This window comes from Heptranchias perlo, chromosome 3, assembly GCF_035084215.1.
Source record: "Heptranchias perlo isolate sHepPer1 chromosome 3, sHepPer1.hap1, whole genome shotgun sequence".
NCBI lineage: Eukaryota > Metazoa > Chordata > Chondrichthyes > Hexanchiformes > Hexanchidae > Heptranchias > Heptranchias perlo.
The window spans coordinates 98,147,581-98,169,617 of NC_090327.1; the positions used below are offsets into that span (position 1 = coordinate 98,147,581).

Here is a 22,037-nt window from a genome sequence, read left to right on the forward strand (position 1 = left end):
ACCCATACAATGAGGGGGGGGGGGGACACACCCACACCAACCAGACATGGCTATCCCACTGGATGTCAACCCAGAATTCGGAGCTGGAGCTCCAATCCCGAGTCTCCACTCGCCGGGACTGTCTGGAGCGGGGTTCAAACCATGCATCTTCTGACTCAGAGGCGGGAATGCTACTGTTAAGTCGAAGGCTTGCTCCGTTGTCCCTGGTTAAAGAGGCTATGTTCTTTTGGTATGTGGAATATGGCTTCATTAGTATACTAAAGATGAGTAATTTGCCCTTTAGCTGAAATAATACAGTGAGAGACAACCAACACTATGATCTTGGACCAAATGGCAAAAAGCTTCTGAGTGGGAAGGAATAATAATCTATGTGACCCAAGAGCTCAAGTACAGAAATATCAGACTGCGCATTGAATAACCAGACCACCTGCTTCAGGCTAGGTGGCACTGAGGTCTCTGATTCGAGGACAAATGGTTTTGTCTTATCTGCTAAGAACAATCGGGGCAATTTTACAAGTGTACCTTCCTGGGCATGTAGCCCAGAGCCAAGATTCAACAATGAAATAATAATTTTGAGTATACATAATTTTGCATAAGTTTTAGATATAAGTCCCTTTTGTTAATATATAAATTATCATAGAATGTTATTGCACAGAAGCAGGCCGTTCGGCCCATCGTGCCTGTGCTGGCTCTTTGAAAGAGCTGTCCAATTAGTCCCACTCCCCTGCTCTTTCCCCAAATTTTTCCTTTTCAAGTATATATCCAATTCTCTTTTGAAAGTTACTATTGAATCTGCTTCCACCACCCTTTCAGACAGTGCATTCCAGATTCCAAATTATATACACACTTGAAGCAACTGAGATTCTTACTCTCAGAGTGATTCAAAAGATATTTAGTGTGAGATGTAAAGTGCAAAATGACATTTGATCTGTACAAATACATACAATCCACTGTTCCTTTGAACAGCTTTTGATAGAGTTGCTCTCAGAACTAATAAATCAGACAATGGGCTACCCTTGAGTTTGTTCAACATGGCACATTTAGTGGATGTGATAAATGGTACGACAAGCTATCAGCCCATGTCGATTTACCTTGCAGTAACCTTGCAGTGCTGCATGATGCACCAGAATACCCAACATTTTAAAAAGAAAACAAATTAAGGACAGAGCAGAGTTGTATCTTCCTCTTTATTGCTTGTTTTCGCATTGGTTTATGTCCCATTCTGTGCTTCATCTCACTGACTGGCATCTCGCCCCAATTTTGTACTACATGTCCTGTTCAACTTTCCCCTCCTATTCATTTGACAGCCCTACTCCTGCAGCTGCAGATGGGTATCGGAAATAATTTTAAGACAGATTAGCTTTTATAAATGGGTCAATATTTTAGTGCGAAATCTTTTGTCCCAGTTATACTATGCACTTTGTTTAGATGCAATGCAGTACAATGCCAATCGAGAGATTGAAATCAGGAGTGACATCCGACACTGCTGGTGGGGCCTATCACTGCGGCCACTGCTTAGCCTCTTTTTCAAAGTTAAACATTTAAAAAGAATCTGTTCCATCTTTAAATTTGCAGTAATGGAAAAGAGCTGTTCTTCTCAGCTATCTATCTTCCCTTATGCAGCTGCAAGCATCTGAAGATAATAGATCTGGTAGATCTGATACCTTGCTAGTACTGAAGCCATAAGGAGATCTAGTGATGCTACTCAAATCTTAACTGCTTCAACGCATAACTGCTCCTAATTCTTCTAAAAAATATATTTACAAAAGTCATTACTTTTCATGAGAAACTTGAGTGGAGCTCACTGATATGAGACTTTACTCTGATTGAAATTCACTTAAGTCTATTTTTAAATACTCCAAAAGCACTAAGTTTGGAAATTTCCCTTTTATCTTTTCATACATAAGGAAGGGCCTTAATTTTTTGCATCTGGGCCACTTGGATTACTCTGTGAAGCTGCACCAAGAAATAAATTGTTAATCACTTTGTTTTGTCCAGCTGTCAGCAATATGATTTTAATACATATATATTGGACCCAGTATAGCTCTGACTGTTTATTGCTATGTTAAATTAAAATGGCATGCAAAAATTAGGCAGAATTTTTGAGTTGACTCAATTGTCTTTCTTGCCATTCAAAAGGATACTTGCAAGAAAACAAATGAGGCCTATTAATTTCTCTGAAAAGCCCTGACTGCACAGACAAAATCTCGGTCTTGCTTCTTAGTTGTAGTTAATATTTAGTGTGAAAAATAATGACTATGCTTCAAAGGTGTTTAATGGGATGTGAAACGATTTGGGACGGCTTGAGAGCGTGATAAGGCACTGTATAAATGCAAGTTCTTTCTTGAAGAAAATTAAGTGATAATTCAATGTAAAAGAGCACATTAGCAATGGTTAAACAGCAGCAGCAGCAGCTGTTTATGTGATGTCATAAGAGTGGTTTGCGTATCTGTGTTGGTGATCATTGTGTGTAATTCAGACAGTTGGAAGAAACAGTAGAATGCCGGGATTCACAATTGAAGCCATATGTAATGAAATGAGAGTAGATAACTGCAGTCTTATGTTACTGAGAGCAAGAATAGATTGGGACGGAGAAACAGAAGGTGTGCGCATGAAAATAGAGAGAGAGAGTGACAGGCCCCTCTGTGGACTGGCACTGGTTCTGCTTGTTGATGGAGCGTTTTTTCCTGAATTCATTCATCGTTGTTTGCTGGAGAGAGAAAAAAAATAAAACTGAAGATGTAGTAATAACAGACAGGATATTCATTGGATTCTTGGAATGCCTTGTCTCCCACTGTGTTCTACAGCTGACAAAACGCCTCATTTAGTTTCATCTTATTGTACCGCAAACAGGAAAATAGAATAGCATCAAGTGAAGCCAAAGCAGGATTGTAAATTTAATACCTAACAGTCCAGCTGCACTGGCTAACTCTCAGACACTTGGGACAGTAATCACAAGTACACTAATAGATCAACAACATGTATTGTTCAGTGGCTTTTGACACATCAACTCATGCCAGGATCATAAGATGATTATGAAGGTTCAGTCAGTGTCTGAGACTCTTTTGCTGAAAATTATGCATTGTTCATGACTTTCTTAGGAAACTTTTCAGAATTAAGGAAAGCAGACCTTTCAAATGTCATAGCTTCAAAGAACTGTCGACATTTCAGCATAGAAGGAGGCCATTTGGCCAATAGTTCCTGTACCAGTGCTAGCTGTTCAGCTGGAGCTGTCTGCTCCAATCCCAGTTTTCTGCCCATTCACCATATCCTTTTATATTCTTATGATAGCCCTCTGTGAAGAATTCTCTTCTAACTTCCCCCTGGTTCTTGTAGTGATAATCCTGAGTCCATGCCACTTGTTACCAATTCAACAACCAATGGAAATAATCCATCTCTACTTCCCCTCTCAAAACCTTTCATAATTTTGAGAACCTCCATTAGATTCCCTTTAACCTTCTCTATCCCAGTGTAAAAAGCCCCCAATTCATGGTGTTTTTGTTCCCCAATCTGTTACTGAAATAATCCAATAGCATTGGACTATTTTAATTATCTCGTAACACCCAGTCGTATACATAGGCATGGAATGTTAAAGCTCATAAAAGACTGAAGTACATTTCCTGAAACATTTTTGTATGAACAAGATAGACCATTAGTTAAAAGTAATAATCACCATATGTGGTTTTGCCACTTTCTGTAAATTTGTTAGTAACTCTCTCAAAAGTTGTGGATCTTTTCCAGTAATGTAATACCAGAATCTGAAAATGAACATTCTTGTTCACCATTGACAGATTTGGATAGCACTGTACTTGTCTGAGGATATTACAGTCTGGTCTAACTAGGAGCAGCTGTTCTCTCTTACTTGAGTGCAAGTGCAGGTATAAGTTTTCCATTTGCATTGTTCTTTACATGAGCATACTTATAGGATGAGGCCACAGCAATGCTGCAGATAAAAAATCTTTTACCATGTAGCTCTCGGGTACAGTGTAGTGCAGTCATTTGGATTACCTGTAATGGAGCACCTCCTGCTCTGACAGGTAGCAGACCATTCTTTATATTTTCAGTCCAGACTTCCCAGACCCGGCTGTACTGAATTAGAAATGGCTTGGTGCTGTGAGGGAGTAGTCTCTGATAAACCATTCCTCCATTGCTGCCTTCAAGAAACTTGCTTTCCAATTTCAATCTAAACACAGCTTTAACTCTTTATAAAACCCAGGTATATCCAAGGCTTGAGTATTGCCTCCATGGGGACCTGAGGAGTCTCTCCTAACACCTCTCTCAGACACCTGGGCAAGATGCAAGAAAAAGCTTGTTGTCTGATAAATGACACTTCTCTCACCTCTAGTCTGCAATCTTTCTCTCCTTCCTAATCTTAGCTCTCTCATTTTTATCAATACTATAGCCATTCCTTTTTGTTTCTTCTGAGTTGTCAATGCACTGCCTAGACTACTTCTTCTCCACATCCTTACTGTGTTCCAATAAAGACTCGTCACCCTGTTCTGCTCTATAATTCATTCTTTCCAGAGGCTCAAACCCTCTTACCCCCAACAGTCTTCCCTTCTAACCTATAAAATCCAAGCTTAGTATCACTACTCCTTAATTTGCCTCATCATCTCCTACTCTCTCCTACCTGGTGGTACCATACACTGTAGGCCTTGGTCCTCAATATTCATTTTTAAAAATAGAAACACAAAAATGGAAAATCTAATGTTAATTGTGACCCTCGACAGCCATGAAAGAGAATAATAGCTGCCTTTTTTTTGCTCTGAACTCACCACTGCAGTGACAGGAACACAAATTCTGTTTGTTTGTCATTTCTACGCTCTTGGTAGCTCAAACATTTTCTATCTGATTCACATCAACAACTGTGTCTTGGTCATTCACACAAGAGTCAGCAGCAGTCTGGCTGGACCATTACACTTAAGATGAGTGCGTTTGGGAAAGCCTGTTCTGATCTTCACATGGTAAAGCATTTCATATTTGAGCACATTTTTGCCATCTGGTCCGGAGACCAGATGTTCTTTATGACACTAACTAGTAGGCTTTGGTCTAGAAAATAGCAGCTGATGTATTCTTTTTCCATCTAATATCTGGAACAGTCAATGCATTTGGAATCAAATCTTACAATGGGAAGGTACCTTTAGGGAGAAGTACTTTCAGAGACATGCTAGAAGGATTTTGGTGGCAAACTAATTTTCTACTTTTATTTTTGTATTTTCTTTTCCTGCTTTTTTAAAAATCTCCTTTAAGGTCCTGCACTGTTGTCTCTGACTACTGTGTTGCCTCCTAAAGCATCCTGAAGCAATGAGTTTTTCATAATTGCTGTCAGTGCTGTTGCTTGCTTCACTTGACCTGGATCTGTGCTCCTGAAGAGGTGGTACAGGACTTTACATTTTGCACTCCCTGTTAAACCGGAAGGCTGTGAACTGGCAAAAGTTATCCAGTGAGGACAAAACTTGGAATATTGGTTGAGGCAACCCTTTAGTTTTGAGCCTGGAGCTGTTACACTGAAACTACTGCTCTGCCTCGGAAATATATCTGATAGCGGCTGACGCTCTCTGTGTTTGACAATCTCTGAGACCAACTCAAGCTTTTTCTTAATATAAATTTCTCTGCTTTTCTGTCCAGTTCCCCCTATCTTGCCTCCTCTCTCCCTGCTCCTTAGTTTGTGTCTTTGGATCTCCAATCCCCTCTCCATTTTTCTGTTTCCCATTCCTGCTTTGCATGCACTGTTTTGGCCTCAGGATTAAGCGCTTAGAGATGTGTTTCTGCCCTTGAGGAGCACCTACAGAAAAGCAAGTTGCTCTTATTGATGTCCTGTATGGCCTTTTCTCATTCTCATTCCATGCTTTATGTTTCATTTCTGGGCATCTCTTGATCACTTTGGTTACATTGGGTGGTGAATAGAGGTAGGGGAGCACGGTGGTTATATTACTGGACTAGTAAGCCAGAGGCCTGAACTAACAATCCAGAGGACATGAGTTCAAGTCCCTCCATGGCAGTTTGAGAATTTGAATTCAGCTTAAAAAAGTTTGGAAATAAAAAGCTGCTAACAGTAAAAGTGACCATGAAACTGTTGGATTGTCGTAAAAACCCAACTTGTTCACTAATGTCCTTTAGGGAAGGAAACCTGCCGTCCTTACCGGTCTGGCTTATACGTGACTCCAGTCCTACACCAACGTGGTTGTCTCTTAATTACCCTCTGACATGGCCTAGCAAGCCTTTAAGAAGAAGGACCACCGCCGCCTCAGGGTAACGAAGGATGGGCAATAAATGCCGGCCTTGTCAGCGATGCTCACATCCCGTGAAACAATTTTTTTTTAAACTGCTAAAGATCTCCCTGTGTTCAGCTACTCAAATGGCTTCTTTTCTTCAACAACTGTCAGAGAAGACCACTTTTACAGATCACCATTTTCTTTATAATCCATGTGGTTTGCTCCATATCTGACAATGTGTACAAGATCTTGACAAATCAATTTGTCTGACAAACCTATACACAAAAGGAGTCACCAACTGAAGGAAGGGAAGAATAGAAAGGGAAATTTGGGAAAGAAGACACATCTGTATAGCCTATAAAATTCTACAAAAAGCTTTACCTTACATATTTTAGTTGATACACTAGCCTTTAGACAACTGTGAGGAATTTTAGTTTCCAACTGGCTGGCAATTTTGTTTTTCAAGTTTTGTGATACTGAAACAAACCCTAATTTTACTGTAATAAACCTACTCAGAAATCAGTATATCAACTAAAATAAACACTAAAGCAAAATTTAAATTAAAATATCATGTTTTGGATACTGAAATAAAAACAGAAAACCCCTAGGAACATATAGCAGCAGGTCCATCAACATCTGAAAGAAGTCAGGTTAACATTTCAGGTACAGACCCTTCGTCAGGACTGGCAACATTTTAAATACTTCTTGTGCTCCTTTTTCCCCCTCCTTTCTTTTCTTCTGCATTCTCTTTCTTTTCCATTTTTATTATTTAATCCTCCTTCTACTTTCTATCAATCTGATCCACCCTTTTTGCTTTACTAGCTGATCTTCCGTGGTGGTGCTCACAGTGAGTCATGATACACTGTTTTATAACAGCACGGTTGCTATCAATAAAGTGTAACAGGAAGTAAGTGTGTTATTTTACTCTAAAATTCCGGCCGTCTTTCCTTCATGCTAGGAGCACAGCAGCTGTTCCAACTAGACTTCAACTTTCTGTGCCAGTCCAGAAACAATTCACAGAACAGCAGGGGTGAAGCTTCATACACCTCTCCCTGACAGTAGGATTCTGTCTCCTGTACAATGACTGTAAATGTATCAGTAACCATCACTTGCTGAACCAGACTATCATGAGCATACTTTAAGCTGTGAGAAATCTCTTGACTTGTCTACTGGCATTCCAGAACAATTTATCTGGATCTTTCTGTGCTCACAGCCCCAGGGTCAAACTAATAAAACATCTGTTCTGGTTACAGATGATTCTGGCTACACCTCGACTTACCATCTCATATAATAAAAAAATAAAAAGCACCTTTCTACTGGCTTTGTTATTCTGCTTTTAAAAATTAACTTTTGCTGCCAGAGTAGGATTTTTTTTTAGAAGTTCACTAGGAATCTTGTCTCTCCCAGCAGAGAAGTCATATGTGTTTTTAATTTAAAAAAAATTCAGCATCATATTCTTCAGCAGTGGGGGCCAGAAGGATTAACGTTGGGGCGTAAATGCCGCTACCATGCACATGTTTGAAGGCTCTCTCTTCTTGCATTGATGAATGTCCCATCAGACGACATGCTTTTTCACAATATTCTGTTAAATCTCCCAAGTTTCAGTGCAGTGCAGGTTTTGATTACACCAGTTAGCCTCCCAGGAATTACCCCATAGCATACCATGGATCTGTCATCCTGCCCGGGTGTGCTTAGGCCACAATAGCATTCTTATTTTCATGTGTAAAACTCAGAAATTGATCGTCTGGTTGCATCGATGACATGACAGTATCATCTTTGGGGCTGCACACTACAACTGAAGCAATTTTGCTTTGCGCTGACACTAAAATTGAGGAGTAAATCGAGAGTCAGGACCTGACCTGACCCCATGGTGAAGCGGAGTGAAACTCGCTGGAGGAGGAGTCTCATTCCATTTTGTCACAAAGTCAAGTCAGCCCCCTGACTCCAGATTTACAATGCAACCTTAGTGACTGTACAAAGGGAAATTGCTCCAGTTGTACTGAATTAACTCTTAGACTTCCAGTACTCAACGGGGCAAAAAAAAAAAATTGCCTTTGGGAGCCAGCTTTTATCCAACCAGAGGCCAAAATGAACAGTGGTGAAGAATACAGGTAAATTAAAGTATTTCAAGTTATTTATTTACGGGAGATCTGCTAGTAATATATTTAAGTCTTCTCTATAGAGTGCATCTTCTGGTTAAGGGCATACTTTGTGTCACAATCTAGTTGTCACGCTTTATTGACTGGCTCAAAGTAAAAAAAAGGCAGCAAATCAGAACCAAAAAGATAAAGAACATATAAATCAAAAGCAGGGAATTCGACTGGAAAAATCAGTGGCTCTAAGATTACATTTTGCATTGCATGGCATAACACCCCCTTGTGTGTGTATACATAATATATATAAAATATACATGCATTTAGTAGCAGCATTTTGTCCATCATGTCACACATTAGGTACCACACTTAAGGTATCACATTTTTGTATATGTAAATTGCTTACAACTGATTAGTCCTCAAGATTATGAAGGGCTATTATAAGGTAAATAGTAATGGATTGTTTCCATTGGTTAGCGAGACAGTAACGAGAGAGCACAAATTTAAGATAATCACAAAAATTAATGCGGAGATTAGAAAAACATTTCTTTGCATGGGAGGAAGTTAGAATGTGGAATTCTCTGCTCTAAACTGTTGTTGATGCAGAACTCATAAATTCTTTTAAAAGGGAATTAGATAGTTGCTTGAAAAAGAGGAATATTAAATGATCTGGGGAGTGAGTTGAAGAGTAGGAGTAGATAAAGTGGCTCCTGGAGTAAAATAATGGTGCAGACTTCATGGGTCGAATAACCTGTTCCTGTGCTGGATCTTTCAATCATTTTATGATTTGCTTAAATTTTGTATTACTAAAACAGCAATAAATCATAGATTCATTAAGCTGAGTACTTACTACTGGAAATAATATTTATAAAGTAATAAAGACAAAGAATTAGAACATTTATAAGAAAATTGTAAAACTTGTCTATGCAATACCATTCTCTGTGTTTGAAATGTCTGTGTCAGTGTTTTCTGTCAGAAGCCTGTGCCAATGTGAGAATGCTGGGTTTATGCTGTATCTTAGAGCCATCACTATTACCTGGAAAGATTAAAGATAGCAGGCAATAGCTCCCAGCATGTACCTACATGCATAACTTCTAGCGATTTTATGATTGACAGGCCATTCACAGAGCATGCTGTCTATAGGCCCATTCCGTCCAATTACTGAGAATTAAAATCCCTAGAGAAAACAATTTTAGGACGGTGAAAATAACCAGAATTTATTTCTTTTTATATGAAACAACAAATACGAGGTGAAATATAAGACTTCCAGTTTTTCTGAGGTAATCTTCCTAAACAAAAACAATTTAGGTTACTATATTCAAATGGCTGTTTACAGCATCTTACATGTGTGACAAATAAAACTTTAAACAATGCCAAATTTTAATGTGGAATCTTTATATTTTGTAAAGTATTCTTGATGGTTAGAGCATCCATCTTTCTTTTATTTATTTATACTCAGAACTCAAACAATGATGGTTAATATAAATGGTTAGGATTGTACCCTTATTTAAATTTAGAGGTAAGTTCTGAATAAAAGTCTTACATTTTAAATGTTTTGTCAAACGGTTTTGCTTAAATGCTGTTGCTGTCGTATTTGGTAAAGAGGCAAATAAGAGGTTAAACTGAAATTTTGTATGTTGCTTGGTCTTCACTATAAAAAGCCACACCCTAAAGAGGTAGACGGTAAAGAATTGCTTCCCCAAACTGCATGCAGAGATTTATTTATGTAACTTTGGCATTTATGTATTTATCTATGTGTAGTGGATAAGAAAAATTACTATTTACTTTCTAGGAAACATTCTCTTACAAACTTCTTTCCAAATTCTCTCGCTGGAGATGTGCATCTTTCACCTTCTTCCACACTCCAGCATCTCCTCTTCTAACAGTGCCACCTCAGATTCACTGTGAACAATGCTGTGGGAGACCAGCTCAGATATATATTTATTTATATGTCTACTTTTGGGATGCATGTGTCACACTTAAGACATGGCACATGTCCTGGGAGGATCATTGCAAGTAGGCTTGTTGGGTCTGGGGGAAGCACTCCTGCTCCTTCGGGCCCACATGCTTTGCCAGAAAGGCACTTACCTGCAGTTTTGGGCCTTCTCGCCTTCTCTCACACAGCGTGAAGGAGAAATCCTGGGAATCCTGGTCCCCATGGGTTGCAATCGTAAAACCTTTCAAAGTCATATAAAAAGACATTAAAAAAGCTAATAATTTTTAATGTACAGAGAAATTTCCCCACCAAGAAAAAATATTTTCTAATTAACTTCAAGAGTCACACTTTAAAAGAAGTATTAAAAAGAAGTCGGTCTGACTTCTAAATGGCCTGAAGATCAGCTAATGAACAATGTCTATGATTGATCTAAGGAAAGCACAGCAATTGTGCCTTGTAGCCTTAAAGGGACATGGCAAGTTACGTTCTTTGGGCAGCAGACTAATACATTATGCTTTACATGATATAATGCTCCCATTCTATAAAGCAGCATATTCTCTGACCCACCCATAAGCTTGTGTGTGTGTGTGTGTGTGTGTAGGTGTGTGTGTGTGTGTGTAGGTGTGTGTGTGTGTGTGTGTAGGTGTGTGTAGGTGTGTGTGTAGGTGTGTGTGTGTGTGTGTGTAGGTGTGTGTGTGTGTGTAGGTGTGTGTGTGTGTAGGTGTGTGTGTAGGTGTGTAGGTGTGTGTAGGTGTGTGTGTGTGTGTGTGTAGGTGTGTATGTGTGTGTGTGTGTGTGTGTGTAGGTGTGTGTGTGTGTGTGTAGGTGTGTGTGTGTGTGTGTGTGTGTAGGTGTGTATGTGTGTGTGTGTGTGTGTGTGTAGGTGTGTGTGTGTGTGTGTAGGTGTGTGTGTGTGTAGGTGTGTGTAGGTGTGTGTGTGTGTGTGTAGGTGTGTGTGTGTGTGTGTAGGTGTGTGTGTGTGTGTGTGTGTGTGTGTAGGTGTGTGTGTGTGTGTGTGTGTGTAGGTGTGTGTGTGTGTGTAGGTGTGTGTAGGTGTGTGTGTGTGTGTAGGTGTGTGTGTGTGTGTGTAGGTGTGTGTGTGTGTGTGTGTGTGTGTAGGTGTGTGTGTGTGTGTGTGTAGGTGTGTGTAGGTGTGTGTGTGTGTAGGTGTGTGTGTGTGTGTGTGTGTGTGTAGGTGTGTGTGTGTGTAGGTGTGTGTGTGTGTGTAGGTGTGTGTAGGTGTGTGTGTGTGTAGGTGTGTGTGTGTGTGTGTGTGTGTGTAGGTGTGTGTGTGTGTAGGTGTGTGTGTGTGTGTGTGTGTAGGTGTGTGTGTGTGTGTAGGTGTGTGTGCGCGTGAAGAAATGCGTGTTATAGTTCGCATCTGTCACATTCCAGACATCAAACACAAGGGCCAGGATTTTCACTCGGAGCCGGGAAGGGGGCGGGGGATGGGGAGGGGTCCAATCACGGACAGGATACCAGGATGTCCTTACGATTTTGACTTTTTATTTATTTTTTGTCGGTTTCCCGTCCAACAGGCTGGCCTGATTGACAGGCTGGCCTCAATCGGACGGGAGTAGAGCAAGGAAGAGGATATGAAAAGGTAAGTCTTCAGGTAAGTCTTAGATTGTATGGATGAGGGGGTGGCAGAGGTGGGCACAGAGAGGCATGGGTGGGCATGGGGGCACTGGAGGACATGGGGCATCTATGGGCATGGGGGCACTGGGGGGCATGGGGTCAGGGGGCGGGGGGAGTCAGTCATCGGTGGGGGGGGGAGGTCAGTCACCAGGCGAGTCAATCATGAGGAGGGGGGATCGGGGGTCATGGGGGATTGGCGATCGGGTGTCAGTCACCGAGGGGGGAGAGGGGTGTCAGGATCGGGGGCCATCGCAGAGGTCTGTGATCGTTGGGGGGGTGGTCCGCGATCATTGAGGGAACGGTCCGCGATCGTTGGCGGGGGCTCCTCGATTGCTGTGGGGGGCTCCGCGATCGTTGGGGTGGGGGAGGGGGTCGCTGCAGGTAGGCTTGTTGGTCCTGGGGGAAGCACTCCTGCTCCTCCAGGCCCACAAGCTGTGCCTGAAGGTACTTACCTGCAGTTTCGGGCCTTCTTGCCTCCTCTCATGCAACGTGAAGGAGAAGGCCTGGGAATCCCAGCCCCCAGGGGTTGCAATCGCAAAACCTTTCAAAATGGAGGCCCCCTCATTCCACCCCAGGGTTGGAGGTGGGTTGGGGGCGGGTCTGAAATTGTTACAATTTTCAATGCTCCCCCACAACCCACCCGTTTTTCACAGTTAAATTCCTGCCTAGATGTCACAATTTGTTAAAATATGCAATCTTGAGAAACAAAGCCAGTTATTAATCTAGGGTCTGATATTTATAGGCAATTTACTGATCTCATATGGGCCCAAGCAACTTTCAAGCCGCTATTATTACCTGAATTCCCACAGGGAGGACTTGAGCAGTCAGCATAAAGAGGTCAAGTTAGCAGCTGAAAATCACAGTTGTGCTACAGACCAAGAGCAGTGCCACCAGAGGTCAACTGGTCTAATATAAATACGTAGCAAAATTTTGTTTGATATTTTTTCTTGTTATCCTGAAGAAGTCGGAACTCTCTTGCTGCTGGGCCATACCAGTGACATTGCCGATGGAGTGAGTCCCCATGTGTTCAGGATTGGGTCCATAGTAAACTGCAGGGGGCTGTCCAACTTCATATTGCTCTAAGAGCTGCTCCAGAGCAAGTGTGTCTCACTGGAAACTGCACTAGAGACTGCAGACAGTAACTGCATCTCAATGCAGATATAGTACTGGCTTGAATCGATTCCGGAGTATTAGTTTCAGAAGAAACAGGGGATTGACAGATATCTTAGAAGTCATTATACGTTTAAATTTTGATGCCTCACTAGACTTGCAGTTTGTGTATTGCAGCAGTCAAAAATAGGGGCTAAAGTTGATCTGAAATAGTCACGGGTGCAAGGTGGAAAATAAATATTTAGGAAAATAGGAATTGCTAGACAAGAGAAGACTAAGGTCTATCTAGTTCGCCTTCTACCACCTTGGTAGTCGCACGATACAATGATGATGGAGTTGTTGTCTAATCATAGCAATCAATCTTTATCAATTAATCTACAACAGACCCAGAAATGGCACGAGGAAAAACCCAGTGATGAAGAGTTTTGGGAACCATAGATCCAAAGTCACCTGTTCCTCCCAAGCATGTTACACTTAGCATATGTCATAGCTCAAAATGTTTGCCCCCCTTCCTCCATCAAAAGTACAAAATTATTCAATTCAAAAGCAGAGAAGTTATGTAAAACCTGTGTTGAACCTTGGTTAGACCACATTTGGAGTACTGTGAACAGTTCTTATCTCTATATTATGGAAAGGATATAGAGGCAGTGGAGAAGGTGCAAAAAAGATTTACAAGGATGAAAACAGAACTGAGAGGTTATAACTATCAGTAAAGATTGAACGGGCTGGGGCTCTTTTCTCTAGAAAAGAGAAGACTGAGGGGTGAACTGATGGATGTCTTTAAAATTATAAAGGAGTTCGATAGCGTAAACGTAGAAAAAATGTTCCCACTTGTAGGTGAATCCAAAACTAGGGGCCATAAATGTAAGATAGTCACTAATAAATCCAATAGGGAATTAAGATGAAACATCTTTACCCAACGAGTGGCAAGCATATGGAACATGCTAGCACGAGGAGCAGTTGAGGCGAATAGCATAGATGCATTTGAGGAAAAGCTGGATATGTTGATAGAGTGAGATGATGTAAAGTGGGAGGAGGCTCGTGTGGAGCATAAACAACAGTATAGACCAGTTGGACCGAATGTCATTTGTACTGATTTTAATAATAAATTTAACATAGCAAGCATAATTTGTGTTGTACCTCCACCACATTGTGAAATTGCTGCTTTTGACGCCCTTATTTAGAAACCGGCAGCACATTAGTATTGAAGCGGAGTGTTTGTGATGTGAATGTCGCAATCGAAAACCACTAAGAACTGACTTGCCATTGCACCAACTCGGGAGAGGAGGGAGGGGTGACTTTACGCGTCCACATTGATAGCAGGGAACCATTCTCGTCACAGGGCAAATCAGAAATTTGAGCGTGCACTGCCCACACGGTTTTCCAACCAAATGGTCGGAAAATCGTGGGCAACGCACGCCCGAATTTCCAACTCGCGCTACCTGCATGCGAGGCTCCTGCAACAATGTGGACACATGGAGGGATCGGTCCCCGTCACATCCGATCTCTGGGCGACAAATGAGAGTTGTAGGGGGTGGGGGGGGGACAATTTTCCGAGCATGATCTCGAGCCTGATTTCCCCCCTCCCAGAGGTGCACTTTGGCAGCCCGCAACTTCCAAGTGCCCAGGACGACCGCCTAAAATAGGCTTTAGGCTGCTTGAACATGCTGATCAGGGGCCTAATGACTGTTTTAGGACCCAATACCAAATTCAGCAAAAACTGGACAGAGCATGTGCCGAACGTGATCCGCTCAGCTTTTCCAGGTCTACAGTGGCCTAACCAGCCTCCTTCCCAAGACTTACCTGCGGGTCGGAGCTGGCTGAAACTGAAATTCCTGTGTCCCCATCCGATTGTGGTCTGCAGCTCACCGATTTTATGGGGACAAGGCCTGAGGCCTTAACCAGTGCTCGCGTTTTAATTTGAGTCATTAGAACTCCTTCATTTGCACCAGAACTTTGCAACTAACTGTCAGCCATCTTTTATTCTCCAACAACGAGAGGCTATAAGAAGTCAATGAATTTAATAAAGTGCTAGCAGGCTACAGCAGTTAAGCAGTTAAAAAGAGTGAGGAGGTTAGTCAGAGTGAGGAATAAAGACTGTATACTGACTGAAGATTAAATAAAATATACAGATTAAGAAAGGACGAAAATGTGCAACTTATACAGCAGAGCAAAAAATCAAAAGGTGCACATGCGGAAGTCATCAACGCTCAAATGGAAAACACATGGTATGGAATATTAGAAGGACAGCGGTCCATAGAGAGTTATGTAAGTGGATGAAATGATGCATAATAAAATGGAAAGCCACACACTTAAAAGTAACAATAAGTCAAAAGGGAAAAAGTCTGAAACCCTTAGAAAATCCCAAAGTACTTTTTTTTTCGAAAGGTAAGGGAAACGTTTGCTGGGAGTTATTCAGACAATGCATTATTCTTCCAAAGAGCTAAGCCGGGGCAGTTCTAGTTGCTGTTGTTCAAGAAAACCAGTACATCCGAGCTTCTTGGCATTATTTTTGAAGGCCAGTGTTAAGTCTTTTGTTATGTGCAATGTTGACCTGTGAAATGGAAATATCACACTCAGTCACCCAGACCTCAACCGAAGGCTCAGCCAGGGCCTTGCCTGCACCGTCCAGCTCATCCTGCCAGCCCCATAATTCGAATTATGCTACAATTTCATTGAGTTACATGTATTTGTGACTGCATATATTCATGTTTGCAAAGACGTAGATTTATAATTAATAATTTCCTGTAGTTTCAATATGAAATAAAGAAAGAGTTGCATTTATATAGTACCTTTCACGACCGTAGGATGTACCAAAGCGCTTTACAGCCAATTAAGTACTTTTGAAGTGTAGTCACTTGTAATGTAGGACACAAAAAGCAGGACAAATCCAATCCAGCCGATTACCGCCCCATCAATCTACTCTCAATCATCAACAAAGTGATGGAAGGTGTCGTCGACAGTGCTATCAAGCGGCACTTACTCACCAATAACCTGCTCACTGATGCTCAGTTTGGGTTCCACCAGGACCACTCGGCTCCAGACTTCATTACAGCCTTGGTCCAAACATGGACAAAAGAGCTGAATTCCAAAGGTGAGGTGAGAGTAACTGCCCTTGACATCAAGGCAGCATTTGACCGAGTGTGGCACCAAGGAGCCCTAGTAAAATTGAAGTCAATGGGAATCAGGGGGAAAACTCTCCAGTGGCTGGTGTCATACCTAACACAAAGGAAGATGGTAGTGATTGTTGGAAGCCAATCATCTCAGCCCCAGAATATTGCTGCAGGAGTTCCTCAGGGCAGTATCTTTTGCCCAACCATCTTCAGCTGCTTCATCAATGACCGTCCCTCCATCATAAGGTCAGAAATGGGGATGTTCGCTGATGATTGCACAGTGTTCGGTTCCATTCGCAACCCCTCAGATAGTAAAGCAGTCTGTGCCCGCATGCAGCAAGATCTGGACAACATCCAGGCTTGGGCTGAAAAGTGGCAAGTAACATTCGTGCCAGACAAGTGCCAGGCAATGACCATCTCCAACAAGAGAGGGTCTAACCACCTCCTCTTGACATTCAACGGCATTACCATCGCCTAATGCCTCACCATCAACATCCTGGGGTCACCATTGACCAGAAACTTAACTGAACCAGCCGCATAAATACTGTGGCTACAAGAGCAGGTCAGAGGCTGGGTATTCTGCAGCGAGTGACTCACCTCCTGACTCCCCAAAGCCTTTCCACCATGTACAAGGCACAAGTCAGGAGTGTGATGGAATACTCTCCACTTGCCTGGATGAGTGCAGCTCCAACAACACTGAAGAAGCTCGACACCATCCAGGACAAAGCAGCCTGCTTGATTGGCACCCCATCCACCACCCTAAACATTCACTCCCTTCACCACCAGCGCACTGCGGCTGCAGTGTGTACCATCCACAGAATGCACTGCAGCAACTCGACAAGGCTTCTTCGACAGCACCTCCCAAACCCTCGACCTCTTGCACCTAGAAAGACAAGGGCAGCAGGCACATGGGAACGCCACCAAGTCACCTCCATGTTCCCCTCCAAGTCACACACCATCCCGACTTGGAAATATATTGCCATTCCTTCATCATGGCTGGGTCAAAATCCTGGAACTCCCTACCTAACAGCACTGTGGGAGAACCTTCACCACACGGACTGCAGCAGTTCAAGAAGGCGGCTCACCACCACCTTCTGAAGGGCAATTAGGGATGGGCAATAAATGCTGGCCTTGCCAGCGATGCTGAATGAATGAATAAAAAAAATGCAGCAGTCAATTTGAGCACAGCAAGGTCCCACAGACAGCAATGAAATAACTGACCAGATAATCTGTTTTAGGTGTTGGTTGAGGGACAAACGTTGGCCAGGAGAACACCCCTGCTCTTTATGGAAATAATGCCATGGGATATTTTACGTCCACCTGGGTGGGCAGACTGGACCTTGGTTTAACGTCTCATCCAAAAGACAGTACCTCTGACAGTTCAGCGCTCACTCAGTACTGCACTGAAATTCCAGCCTAGATTATGTGGTTAGATCTCTGGAGTGGGACTCGATGAGCGATGTTTACAACTAGGGACTGTTATGTGGTCAGTCAGGTGCGCCATTGATGACAGCGCCAATCAGGTGGGCATATGAAGAAGAATTGAGCAGGCAGGCCTGAGTTCTGTTTCTCGCCCATTGCATGGGGAACGCCATTCTGCTGTTAGGCCACTTTTTTTGTACAGAGGGTGATTGCAGTTCTCGTGCCATTTTGAATGGGTACTGTGTTGACAGTACGTGCAGCCATTTTAGAGGTTTTACTTTTCAAGAGGAATGCCACTGTCAGATGTAGAACTTTGTGTTGCTGCAGGATCACTCATTCAGTGCATTTGTCCAGGTTTTTGGTTTGGTGGATCACCCTTTAAAACTCAGCCATTGTGCACAGGCAGCTCAACCGCCATTTAAAGGCAACTCTATGCGATGCAATGTTGAACAGTTTGTTGCTATAGTCTCCTTGGTAACAGGCTTTTGAGGCAGTCTAACACACGGGGGATAAAATTCAACTTTTTTGGAGCACAAAATGGACGGTAGTAGATTGGCTGCCCGTTATACCCCCCGCCCGATTTTGCTTTCAATTGGATTTGATAAGTGAAGGCCAACATACCTTATTTATCTACCTGCAGCCATTAAGGAGCACACTGTCTGTCTGTCTATCTATATGTCTATCTATCATCTGTCTCTCATCTACCTATTTATCTATCTATAAATCTATCATCTACCTATCTCTCTATCTGTCTATCCATCTACCTATCTGTCTATCTAACATCTACCTATCTCTGTCTTTCTCTTTATCATCTATCTGCCCATCTATCAATCATCTACCTATTTATCTATTTAGCTATCTACCTCTATTTATCTATCTATCTATCTATCTATATATATGTACACTCAATTTACTTCTTTAAAATGTTTTTATCCATGAGTAACGTCACGGGAGCTACACCTGTGTAATATTTAACAGTTTCAGTGAATTTTAGGGAATGTTGAACACAGATTATGTGGCATTGCATATGTGAGGAGGCACTAAACCCTTGTGTATAACTAGTAATGCTGTCCAGTTATTTGCAAGAACTGTGATAAAGCGCCAATGTCTGTGACAGAGGGAAAAGACTGATGTAGAGCATTAGGGTAGGTCAAGTGAGGAACTGGCAGTGGATTCCTGCTACCAACATCACAGTCATAGCCAGAAGGAAAAGGGAGTATGAAAGAGCTCATTTCTTTTAAAGGAAGACTGGTTATAATAAAATGAATGGGAGGGTGCAAGATTATTCTCATCATTAAAGTCAGGCACAATACATTATGAAGCTTGGCATGAGTTTCTGAGCTGTCCAATCAGCTCTCATGCACTGGTATAGCGAGGTAAATACAGTCCTTTTGTCACCACATCAAAGCAACATGGGCAGGGTGGACTGCAACAACCCTTTCCCTTAGTTCCCAATCAAGACCTTATTGTGAAAAATAGCTATCCATGTTACCAACCCTACCATATAATTATGGAAATGGTGCTTGGAGTATGCAGTCATGCAGCTTGTTTAAGAGTAATGAGCATGACACAAGAGTGTAATTGTACTGTTCGGCTGCTGTGCTAAAGAGTGGACAAGATCCAGAGTCTATGAATTAGCAGGGCAGTGCATGACAGGAACACACTCGCAGAACTGGGACTCTTGTTGGAGAGGAGTAGATGTAGGGGGTATGATGGAGCCCTTCAAATTAATAAGGCTCAGGGGTGTAGAGGATAGCAGAACAAGAGGACACGATTGTATTCAGGGGTAGATTCAGTTACTTCACTGAGAAGGAGTTCAGTTTTTGGAGCAACTTACTAGGGGAGGTTACTGGGGCAAGTAGCTTCGATCGCTTCAATTATCTGGAAAAGATACACCATTTGATTGCAATTGCTAAGACAGAAGGAAAGTGACTTAGGCAGACTCATGGTCATTCCTGGGATTTAGATTTTCCATGTTTCTATACTGGAAATTCGGGTATGGAGATACGTCCACCCCCATTTGTAATTAATGGATGTAAAACATACACCCAATTCCTGAGATGCATTCCCTTTGTGGAAGTTTTGTACTGGAAGTGCCTATTCATAAAATCTACCCTGTAACCTGTGTGCAGCATCTCAAAGAAGCTGAGTTGTACAGAATGAAGTATATATGACAAAGACTCAACAAGACAGTAATGGTGAATGCGGTGATTGCCGAGTGGTGTCACTACATGGTATAATGGTCACACTCACCTCTGGAAAAACTTCTTCACCATTGGTAAAATCAACAAGAACGGATTCAGGACATGAACATGGAAAAAAAGAAAGAAAGACTTGCATTTATATAGTGTCTTTCACGCTCTCAAGACGTACCAAAGCACATCACAGCCAATAAAGTACTTTTGAAGGGTAGTCACTGTTGTAATGGAGGAAACGCGGCAGCCAATTTGTGCACAGCAAAGTCCCACAAACAGTAATGAGATAAGTGACTGGATAATCTGTTTTAGTGATGTTGCATGAGAGATAAATATTGGTCAGGACACTAAACTGGATGCTAAACTCGTCACGAACTGTAATTACAGGTCAAATCACAAGCCCTATTACCTCATTGTCAGGCAGTGAATAAAAGAAATGAGTGGTGGAGATTACAGCCTTTAAAAGGACTAGGGGCCCAAACCATTTTCATAATCAAGCCTCATTTTAATTTGATCAGCGAGTTGCCAGCGCTTAACAAGGCAGGTCACCAACCGGGGTGGGGGGGGTGGTGGCGGGTGAGAAATCTGGCTGTTCCTCCATGGAGCCGAGCCGGAATTACAACTATAAAGGGGAGGGAGGCAATCCTGAGGGGGGAGGGAGGCCCATTGAGTGACCGGCATGCTCCTCCTGGTCCCACAAAAATCAGTGCCACAGGGGCTTAGGGGCAGCCTGCAGCGGTCCCTTTAAGGAGCACTGGTTCGACCACTCAACTCTCAGTTCCAGTTGGCAGGGCACATCAGGCTGCTACAAACTGCATATTTTAATCAGGTTCCACCTGCTTTGGTTACCCATTTCGAAGACCACTCGAAAATCGAGTCGGGTGGGGCGGGACCTACGGCAGCCAGTGAGTGGGAGTTTTAAAAAAATTCTTCTGCCTATTGCCCATGAACGGTAAGTTGGGCAGACACCAATTGCCATCCCCCACCCCCGTGTCTTCCCAGCCTCCATCTTCTCTTGCTCTCCAACCAGTGTGGGCAAAAGAAAAGTGTGAAGCCGCGATTGCCCAGCACCAGAGCAGGCCAGTGATTGGCATTTTAAGTCTGAGACTCCCGCCATGTGCAATGGAGTTCATCAGTCTGCACAGAAGGACTAAAAAATTGGATTTTTTTTTAACCTACTGTGAAGTAATATAGGACTCAGTGAAGATTAGATTTCAGTACATGGGTGGTAGTGAAAGGAATGGCTATAAAAAGTACAAAAAGTTAGCATCTAAGAGTAGGTGGGCTACCAAAGATCAGAGAGAAATTATATTGCACTGTGGTTGAACACATGCGCCGAGGAGTATGTGTGAGTGTGAAGAGGCAGTCATGGCACAAAAACGAAGCCTGGCTTAGCAGAGAGATATGGACTTCCTATAAAAACAAGTTGGAAAATCACTACAGAAGATACACAGCATTCCTCACATTCCAGGTGGACATGGTGTCACCCATTACACCATTCATTATAAACCAGGCACTAAAGATACAGCGTAAATACGGCATTTTGGTTGAACATATTTACAGCGCCTGAAAGTCTAGCGTGAGTAAGACTAACAAGCTGTTTTATTCAAATAAAACCAAGCTGCCAAAGTTACTTTGTGCATCAAATAAGTTGGTGTACCTGGCAGGGAGTTTATCAGTAGGAGGGATCAATGTGAAGGAAAGAAAGTTATTTTAACTTATAACAGCACTGAGGAGGCAAGACTTGGCTTCAGTCTTAAAACGGACAAGCGCTGTACTGTATTAACTGACAATAGCATAGTGAGCTGAGACATCCCAGCAGGCCTACTGATGTAGAAGAGGTATGCAGATGGGAGAAGAAAAGCAGAGTCCTGTTTTAATTTAGCACCAGGTCACTGGACTGAAAATAACTTGGTGAGGAAGTAATAAAAGAGAGGAACAGGGGAGGCTGAAAAAACAATCTTCAGTCATATTGTGCTAATGTGCCAAGGATATGCACGAAGGTTTAATGAGTGAAGTTGACAACGTGGATGACAAAGCAAGGGAAGATGGCAGGATTCTTGACTGCGGTGGTAAAACTGGGACACTTCAGAGATGAAAATGTTGCTGAAGTAGTCCTGTTTTTTGTGGCCTGTGGCGGGACTTTGCAAGACCCTAGTAACTCCTAAAGCACTTTCTTATGGACCAACACCTTCTGCTGCACCTTCCCTCTATATCTCAACACTGCGCTCAATTTTCTGTTTATATCTGTCATACTTCCTCTCTTTTAAATCTCCTTTTAATTTTAATTTCTCCACTCTTCCAAGTGACTACAG

General features: G+C 42.4%; 1 protein-coding gene across 2 annotated transcripts in view; it reads left to right on the forward strand.

Moving 5' to 3' along the window:
• sugct (succinyl-CoA:glutarate-CoA transferase) overlaps positions 1-22,037 on the forward strand; it is a 449,184-nt gene that overhangs the window by 389,649 nt on the left and 37,498 nt on the right. The window lies entirely within an intron of this gene.